Genomic DNA, 10,659 nt, shown 5'->3' with positions numbered 1-10,659 from the left:
ATTGTGTATTTACGCAAGATGTTCTTGTCTAAACAAATGTCATCACACGTCCTAATATCCGTTCGGGAAGAAAATAGAAACCATACCCGGTTCTCCACAGCCAGCTGCGTTACACAGATTGGAATCACAGCACGTCAGGCATCCGTCGCCGTGGTTTGTGTTGCTTCACAAACAATGCTGATTTAAGTAAGGTACATGAAAGATCTATTAATATGCGCCAAATTCTCAATCATCAGATATTCTGGTGCAGAAATTAGCTTCTGCATTATATGAATGTGTATCAAGATGTGAATGGTTTTGTAGTACAGTTCATCGTTGTATGAAAATAGTTGGTGAGTGCACTGTCAATGAAATAGAAGAGACTTAAAGAGTATCTGTGCACTGACCAAATGTTTTCATACATGGATGTACACCCCCCTAACAAATTACCTCTTATAAGATGAGAATATTGAGTGATTAAGTAATTTATAATAATTTGAATAATCAATTAATATTTTAAACACTGCAACTTATATTTGTCAGAAGTGTGTAGTTTTATTTAAAAAATGTCAATAACATAAGAAATTGCAATCTGTTTAGCCACGCATCCAACATTGTAGACGTTTCTTCCGTGAAGAGTTTTTACTTGCTGAACACCGCAAATCTATTGATGGCACGTTAATAAATAATAAAAACAATACAATTCACACTTGAGTGTGTTTCCATGGTAGAAACCAGAACTGGTGTCCGTTTGAAGATGTCATGATAAAGTACCCATGTTCGGACTCCATCCTAGAAACTCTTTCTGAGAAGCGGATACCAATACCACCTATTTTCTCAATACACACAACTAGGCATAACCTGCTAGCTTCGGGATAGACCTCGTTAAAAGACTTAACTACATATGAAAATGTGATGAGCACCGGTGATCAACTCAAATACCTTAACGCTAAGTAGACCTATTCGATAACGCTTACAATGTACTGAAAATAAAGATTTTGATTCGTTTCTTAATTACGCTTTTGAGAAACCTGAATTCGACCCGTATAGGACCTGTATCATGTCACTACTTCTCCTCCCTCAAACATTAAATATGTTTCCTGACGGTTTAAAACACATAATACACGTGTTGAATATGGGCGCCTCGGCCTATGACGGACTTTTGTTGTTTCCAGGGATATATCTGTTGGATTATGGCCGATATGTTCCGATTTAAGTTCACTCCGACTCTTTAGAACCTATTTCATTTATCTTAGCTCATTTATGCCTTAGATTATACAAAGAACAGCAACATATAATTGCTTCAATGTTAGTGAATGATATTATTCTAGACGGGTATTGTTGACTTGCTCAACAAAATTATCAATGTGGTGTCCTATATATGCAAAACCGTGCAATGTTGTTTCGTTCAAATTTAAAGATAATACAAGGCGAGGGGTAAACGCGGTTTCACAAATAAAGGCAAATGCATTTTTAAAGTGTCACATTAAAAAAGGTTAGTTAATCGTTTGTGTGTTCAAAATATAATTACAGGACATTCTGAATTGCGTTTCTCATTTTTACTTAAAGTCAACATTTCTTTTACTTGCACACTGCGCATAATTCACTGTTACGTTGGATATACAAGACTAATATACCTCATCTGCGTCACATGTTGATACGATTCTGCAATGTCGGGGTTGAGATATTCCACTACACTGCAGGCACTCAAGTGCAAACCCTGTCACATAGTATCTGTGGTCAATAGAACACGAAAACTTGACAATAAAACGGAACATTGTTCATATAAAGACGAAAAGCATAACGACTTTGACTTTAATTTCAGTATTTCTTTAAGTCAAACATAATCCTATTAGTTCAGTCTGTCTGTTATTTAAATCATTTTTAATGAACCAATTGGTTTGCCGTCATACCTGTTTGGAGTATTGTCAGCAAGGGAATGAGGATGATAAACATCGCTGGCATCTGGAAATACCATGCGTAATTGACCAAATCAGATTTATATCCAATTTTTATTTGCGTACTTTTATGAACTATTATGAGTTAATTCAAAATCACACGTGTTACCTTGTCTGAAACAAAATCCAAACTGATAAGGGGAAATATGAGAACACACTTGCCTGGCGTCTTGATTTCGGGACGCTCCTTATCGCCCCGTGATGTTCTATTTTCAACTACGTTAAATCTGTCACAGAGAACAAAAGTGCACCGATTCAAACGCTAACAAATTGATTAAAAGAAATAGCACAGCATTTATTTTATTTAATATTAGTAGTATATAATACGATGTTAATATGTATTGCCTTTCATATGCCTTTACTTTGACTTATAGAACTACAAGCATAGTGAAGGTTTCCGCATGGAGACGGCAAGGATGACACCAAGGATGACATATATCGTCATCTTTCTTCGAAAACAAGCCAATAAATGAGGTGTATCTTAGTGTATGTGGACTGCTAACTCCAATGTTTCATTTAAAACGGATGGTACTATGATGGAACAAAATTCCGTTGTACTAGATTGTCGTTTTCGTTGATAACAAAAGTTTCGCGGCTAACCGATTTTCCTTCCTAAAAAAGAAGTATAAAGGTTGGTTGCCCACACAGTATACGCACTTTACGCTGATTATAAAATAGATTTAAGTATTACCGCTAGATATAATATTCATCAATTAGTTATTGTCTCTCAAAATGAAAACCAATGTCTTCTAACATTTAGTAAAACGTGTGTATGTTAAAGTTACACCGATTTCACACAAAGACTAGTAAGAGATAGATCGTAAAGTACTGATAAGTACTTCAGTGTAAGCCGAGCCAATGTTGCCCGCATGTCAAGTGTATTCGATAAGGTATTTCACCGTTGCGATCACGTATACCGGTTCAAGCTCAAGTGGAATCATTTTACCAACGTTGTAAGCAAACAAAATGTGTCTTTTGATATTAATCAACATCAGTAAACTCCAGGACAATTGTTTACTTTATGAGTTCAATATAAATGGTCATGCAGAATGCTTCTAAACCAAAACTGTTAAACTAGTTGCATAATATGTTATAGTGGTATCTAAAAAAACTTTATCGCCATATTTAGGCTATTGCGTTGTCTTTATAAAGTGGTAGGAGACCATCCCTGACCGATGTTAGCACTACTTTAGACTACAATAGTACGTATTATTTATCTATAAGAGACGCGTTCTTATCTGGCTCTTGTTATGTGGTGAAATAAAGGATATAGAAAGAATGTAACTGGCAAATCATGCGAAAATATGTCGTTCTAACGAATAAAATTGTGTTTCAAAAATGGCATGTTCGTATCTTTATCCATTCCTGCTTTTGTTGACAGCTAAAACAGGTAAAAAGCATATATATTGACGTTTTGTAATACAGCTCTTATGCATAAACAAAACAAAATGTGTGTGAGTGCTGGCATTTATGTATAAAAGTGGAATAGTATATATTAGGAAAGTGTGAACGTTATCCATTTATAATACATAAGACGTCAAGAAACGGGGATTTCAATCATGGTAGCAAGGGTGATAAAGGGAAGCTTTGTACACTTTCATGTTCATACCAAGAAACTGCATTGTTTAAGCGTTGAACATTCATTTGTTTTTATTGCAAGGTGTTTTATGAATATCAGTAAAGATAGAGTATGATCCGTGGGGTTGTGTAACTTCATGTGTCTTGCGTACAGCTTATTTCAGATGGGGCCGTATCTTTACGCAATTATAACGGGAAGTGATACAATTACTCATATCAGCCGACTTACATAGTATTTCTTTACTTTAACTCAGTTAAGGTATTTAAAAAAAGAAGTTTTCTTTACCAAAGCATTTAAATTCGACGAAATTCATAGTATTGCGGAAGTAGATCAGCGCATGCGCTCTACGCTACTGCATGATACGGATAGGGAACACACGGTGTGTAATACGATTTTTTTCTGGAAGCCACATTTTAATTTTTTATCGCTCAATATATTCGTCGGACATTTAGCATGAATGTAAAAATTTAATTCATATTTTGCATTTAATATTCCTGAGCCATTTTGATTAGGAATTTCGCTTGATTATTAGCGATTGCTTATCTGAACGAACAAGTCACAAGCATGATTTTAAAATCTGATTAAGATTTAGGATAGTACCACAGCAATACAAAAATACAGAGATTATCATCAAATTAAAAAAAAAAAAAAATATCGCAAGCGGAACGTACTTTAAATGCATTTTTTTGTAAATAACGGTAAAATAAAGTAAGTTGTCACAATTGTTTAACAATTAAAAACAAGAAATTACAAACAAATATGTATCTTGTATTAACGTTAATGAAAAGATGAATTGCAGCTTTTGGGCTGGTGTGCCTGCAGTGAAGCGGTGTATCTCAACCCCGACATTGCCATCTCGTCTCAACATGTGATCAAGGCGAGGTATGAAAACAAACATTCACTCGTGTACTACATATAACAGTAGCACTTTGGTCTTTCTGTTAAAAAACTTTTAGTTTTCTTTTGCATGCGTTAATGCCACAAATATTTATGTAGGTTAAATAGCTTCTGATATGTTGTTTCGATCTCTTATTAACGAATATACAATCGAAAGGCAATCGACACTCGTACTAAGATCAAACAGAGTTGTTTCAGTCTATATCGACATCATCAACATCAGTACCTTAGATCAACATTTGGTACAACTGCTATTGGTATTTGTAATGTAAAGTCTTTTCGAAAACAACGTCATTGATAGTCAGTCAAAGCTTTGATTTTAAAGTAGCACAGAACAGGTCAAACTTTCTATGAAACAACACAAAGCGTATAATTAGCAATACTTTCTTTTATTTACAGATATGTGGTGTTCAAAAAGTCAAAACTGTGAACGGGCATAACGTGTACAATATTGGATGCGTATCTAACCAGGTGACATGTATCAAGATATATTGACACTGCCCGAAATTGATCTTAAAAATTAACACAGTTACATTTATTGTTCTGGGGGTTTAAATCTATTGTTTTTCTTTATAATTCCAACAATTAATTTTAAGGCACTGCTTCAGAATGATATTACTGTGACACAAGGATAAGTTAGAATTAGGGAGTCTTCTGTATAATTGATAAATTTCATTTTTAATAAGTATGGCCATTTAAACTTTTAACTGACTTTTTAACAGTGTATCATCTGTGTATATTACAGCATTGCACGATAAACAGCACTGTAGAGATACATGGTTGCATGTCTTGCTGTGACTCGGATCTGTGCAATGCACAGGGCTGTGGTGAACCCGGTAAGATCTCCGTTGTGTGATAGAGATACTTTAAAAATGTCTCAGTTACTACACAGTAGTAGTGCATAAAATATAGTGTATTTTAAAGTAAGCTGGAAAACACCACAATGGTGACAGCGGTTTTCGAAAAGACCAGTTGCGATATTCGTCCGCTCGGAAAGCTGTACGTGTGACTCAGCTGTTGTGGCTGGATTCACATTTGATTTTTTACTTGATTTTAAAGATTCAATGCAAAAAAGCTCTAGATAATTTGTGTCTTCGAGTATTGCTCTATTGAATAACTATACCAATTTGATTACAATTCGTCAATTATTTGAGCTTTTCCGAGTTTTGTGATAGCAGATAGCTGTGCAAGTTTGTTTTCAAAATGGTCGCCATTTTGTTCCATCGTTCTTATTTTTAACATTTGATAGTAGCTTGTTCTTTCGCTGTTAGTATACAAAATGAGTTAAAACCCTCAATAATGGTTAAATAATTAATGTTTCCGGCACATTTTGCACCAAATTTTGCCCTTTGAGCACATGTCAATGCTGCTGTGGCTTGATAAGGTAATATTAGGCACTTACCTTTAATAAGATCACTTCCAGTATCCCTAATTTATGATGGGGAGGGGAATTTCGGTGCAGTCAGTCTTACGCTCACTCGTTATGCTGAGTAATCTGGTTGGACAGATGAAGGATGCGTGCGTGCTTTCTTTCACGCAAAGCAGCTTATTATTACGTTTTGAGGGCCCATTTCGTACTCCCAATTTGTGAGGTATTACTGAGCTTGCAGAGTTATGACCCTTGGCTCTTGTCTGAAAAGATTATGAATTCCCAAATTATCAGCAGGGCTTGTAAGAGTATGCAAGATAAAGAAGCTGGGCTTATGGTTTGTATGGGTGAGCCCGGTAAAATCCATTAGGCAATACAACTTGTACAAAAAGTTCACTCAGCTGTTTATTGTTCTAGTACAGAGGAGAGTGAACATGTACATACCGTTGGTCAGGCTGTAGGTAGAGCAGCGGATGCAGTCCAGGTAAATTCTCCCATCCTGGATGTGGGAGGGTTAGGAGTCTTGAATGTAATAACTGTGGTGTTATAAATGCCTCATAAACCATAGTGACATGTTTTGGGTGGTTATCAAGGGAACTGGGATAGGTAAGTAATGTATATCACTTCGAGTAAATATTTCACCCGTGGCAAAGCCACTCGTAGAATACTTTTAGTGCTCACTCGGTGAAATATATTGCATATCTTTAACTGAAACAAACTAGTAACCTCTATATTCATTTTTAACTACGCATCAATATTTAAAATAATAGACAATTACACGATAAAGTGACTTGCTTATTTTTAATGAATTATACTTCGAAAGGCAGATTTTAATAATAACGCTTGTATCTTTGTCCAACTTCAGGTAACCCGGCCGGTATGGGTCCAATATTTTACAACTGTCCAATCCACACCCATCCAGATGCCTGCAATGTCATTGACTTTTGTGAGCAAGGGAGGGTAATTCTATGTCACGGTAGACAAGTACTTGTTTTACCAGTCTTACAGTAATGCATTCAGTCACTGTAGTGACTGAATTGTAGAATGCAGCCTTCAGAGTAAAAAGTATTAATTTGAACATAGTTTGCCACATATCACTGTTATACAAATACAAATTTAGCTTTACATTACCATTCAAAATTATTTTTCATTTAAGGACAATCATATTTAGAATAAGCTATTAGGTTGAATGTTGCATTTGTTAAGAATAAACAAACACATTATTGTTTCATTTAAATATAAAAAGTAAAATATAAACGTAAACTTTGTCATTACATACTTTTGCGAGTGCCTACTGAAAATATGGCGTATAAGCTCATACAATGATCATGTATTTAAGTATTCGGCTGTTTGTTTTGTACAGCTGTGTAAATACGACTTCAGGCGAGAGTTCGGTGTCTTGATCTATTCAGGACAATGTGCAGAGAAACACGTGAGTGACATCTGAAGCCTTTTTTTAAGTTGAACCCGTTTATTGGAAAAGGGACCTTTCATTGATAATGCAACATTTCAGCTGATTGATTATTATAGCCGGTTATCCACAGAAACAAAAGTCGGTGCAAATGTTGAAGATATACGCGCTTAGCACTATACCTGTCTTGACATTACGGCGGCTGACTGTGTGAGTCGCCAAGAGAAATATTGACGTTACTTCAGTTCTAATGTAACGCTAAGAAGTGATATTACACAAATGTAGTTAAATGAAGAAACCAATAAAATAAAATGGCTGTCGAATGAAGAGAACAGTTTATCAAAACCGTTTTTATAATATGGTGTGCGTGTTTATAATGGCAAACATATTTAAAGGGTCATTTTATTTTGTTTTTGTTCTACTGTCAGGATTTCTTATATTTAAGGGTTGTTTTATGTCAAGCAATATTGCGGAACCAATAGTATTACACTTGAATACATAGACTTGTTCTCCCGACCCATTGGGCATCAGCACATTAGTAGGAAGGGACACGGGCCATAGACGCACAATAACTGAACAAGTTTGCCATGGATGTTGTGAGACAAATCTCTGTAACAAGCAATGTGTCGCCAGCAGTTCGCAAGGTATTTCAATCCAAGTTTTCATTATGTTTGTCATAGCTTTCAGTAAAAACTCTTTCATTTGCAAAGTCTTAGTTAAACAATTAGGCCATGTGTATACAAGAGATAAATATAGGGTTAAGGCCTACATAATCATTTCTCCATTTACGAAACGCGTGGAGTTTTATGGTTACAGTGTTCACACATTTTAATAATCCAGCTGGACCATTCAATGATGTCAGATGGCATTACTATGTTTTTGTGACATTTTTAATAACTCAGAAGTAGTTTGCACTTTGTTATGTAAATGAATATGCACTAAATCTAAAGTATTTTGTAATTTGTTTGGTATAGAACATGTACAGATATCCGATGTTTATGGACGATAAAGGTACTACCATATTACCAGTCCTACTTTTTATATATTTTTATCTGACCAATGGTCAATGTTTTATAGAGGAAATGAACCTTGTTTACAGATTTGTGTGCACAAAATCCGTGTGGTGGAAACGGAAAATGTCTATCTCTCGGAGGAGGAGGCTCAACATGTGTTTGTAGAAATGGCACATATGGATCACGCTGTGAATTGATAGGTAACCTTCTGAACTTCGCTCTTGACTTTCTCTGACCCTTTAAAGAGGCGCAATATAGGTTGATGTAAAATCTAAATTTATAATTGCTATGTACTTTTGTTTAATTGATTTGACTTTAATGATCAAATAAAAAAACATAAGATTTGTGCATAGATTAAAAAAATATTAGCAATATTATGTAATTACATATATATTTATAGTTTAATATCGCTCATTGAAGTATAAAATTGTACTTTTACATATCTCTTGAATAGTGTTGTATTGTCGTTGACAGATCATTGTTTCTCCAATCCATGTGTACATGGAGAGTGCTTCTCAAGTAGGAACAATTACACGTGCCATTGTACGCAGGGGTACCAAGGAAGGAACTGCAATATAGGTGAATTTGGCAAGTATATGGAATTACTCTTTCTTTATATTTGTATTTAGAAAATGATCAAGGTCACACTAGCATACGAGGGTTGTTAAAGAAGTTCGTTGACTTTTTCATTATTATTTTTTTAGGTGAACATTGAACAAATTCCTTATATTACGATAAATGTCAGGGATTCCGCTCTTTATGTGAAGATTTCAGTTTTTCACATCAATTTTTTATAGTAGTACACGTTTGTCAATAATAGTGGAGGGGCAAGTTAGCTAACGCACCAAATGACGTCAAACGATATAATGCTTTTGAAGACGAGAAAGCTAATCTTTAAAGCATTTTTGCAAGCGAGAATATTTCAAAATGTCTGTTCATTAATTTTACGTAGCTCAATTCTGTTGAATGTACCAAAAACATTTTCATATTCACATTTTCAGAAGTAAAGGTCATGAATAAAATGAAACGCCATTACAGTCTTAAATATCATTGTTATACATAGTTGTTTTGTTTTTTTTATTATTGCTCTGCACAATGTGGATACATACAAACTGGTACTTTGGTAGTGATGATGAGTTAGCAATAGGATACAGATCGCCGGACGGATTCTGATTTAGTCATTTAGAAGGCCATTGGCGAAAACAACCGCCAAATTACGTCATTAATTGGTTGCATTAAGTAGATTATTTAGCGGTTCGCACATAAGCGCTGGCTTTTATAAACATGAGACATGTATGCGAACACTGAGTAATTTATTATTTATTTCATTCTTTTTTTTACCAAAACAATTATTCGGGCAAAAACAAAACGTTTACTTACTTCCGAACAAAATGTTATCTAGACGTCTTTTCTGTTACTTTAAGTAAACGCTACCGACTGCCTTGATATTTATCGCCAAGATCCGGCGGCAGCCGATGATGTTTACAATATTCGTCTCTTGAAAAGCAGCACAGTTATTCAAGTAATGTGTGTCATGTCATCTAAGGGGGCTGGATGGACAGTGAGTACTAAGCACATTATATCACATTTCTTTTTACTCATATTAATAGTTTGTCTGTGCCATCTCCAGTTTTCCAAACCGATCTACACATGTACCTATTCAAAAAATGCCTCACCAAACACAATGGAAGAACAATGATTTTTTGACGACATTAATCAATATAAATAACCATTCAGAACTCCTCGGCCATTTTCCATCGAATAAAACCTCGGACGTATGCCGGTCCATCAGCAGAAGTATTTCATAATAAATAAATAATAGTATTAATGAATTGTACTGTTTTAACGTGTTTTAGTATATCTTGGTTAACATTGAGTAACAGTGAAGTGATTTTTTGCAGAAATAATTATGATGCCCATGAATAAAGTCATTAAATTTAATTTCTAAATTGAAATTACTAAACGTTTTACTTGCAGCATGGTTAAGTGTAAAGTATTTGACATTGTAAACAGCCAACATACATCCGAACATGTTTTCGGTGGAAAATGGCTGAGGAGTTCCAATGTATAAATGACCTCATAAGATGTCTGAATCAAAAATATTGGTGAGGAGTTTAATACACATGTAATTATATGTATTTACCATGCTGTGGCGTTATGATTGGCCCTCGTGCTCATAACGTACCTCGTCTGCTCGGACCAATCATCATGCAATGGCCAGGCTTCGCCATGTATCATATACCTCTAAATAAAATTTATAACATCTTAAGATATATGAGTCTAAGTTGTTGTTGTTGTTGTTGTTGTTTTTGTTGTTTAAAATGCATGATATTAATATTCCTGGACATGTTTGAAAAAAAACATATTTTATACATTATTGGTATGAAACATTTGAATAATTATTAAAGATATTCTGTAAAAAAAATATTTTCTAATGTGCCTCCTGTGAGCTT

General features: G+C 34.8%; 1 long non-coding RNA gene across 1 annotated transcript; it reads right to left on the bottom strand.

The window, feature by feature from the left end:
- Positions 1-578: 578 nt before the first annotated feature.
- Positions 579-1,946, bottom strand: LOC128205636 (uncharacterized). The gene is made up of 3 exons (XR_008256299.1): positions 1,893-1,946; positions 1,617-1,699; positions 579-643 (listed from the first exon to the last, which is right to left on the bottom strand). It is a non-coding gene; the product is annotated as an uncharacterized LOC128205636 (long non-coding RNA).
- Between the last annotated feature and the right edge of the window lie 8,713 nt (positions 1,947-10,659).

The sequence above is a fragment of the Mya arenaria genome, chromosome 10 (genome assembly GCF_026914265.1).
Source record: "Mya arenaria isolate MELC-2E11 chromosome 10, ASM2691426v1".
In the NCBI taxonomy this organism is placed as follows: domain Eukaryota; kingdom Metazoa; phylum Mollusca; class Bivalvia; order Myida; family Myidae; genus Mya; species Mya arenaria.
The sequence above is the reverse complement of the archived record's forward strand: the minus strand, read 5'-3'. Positions and strand labels throughout refer to the sequence as shown.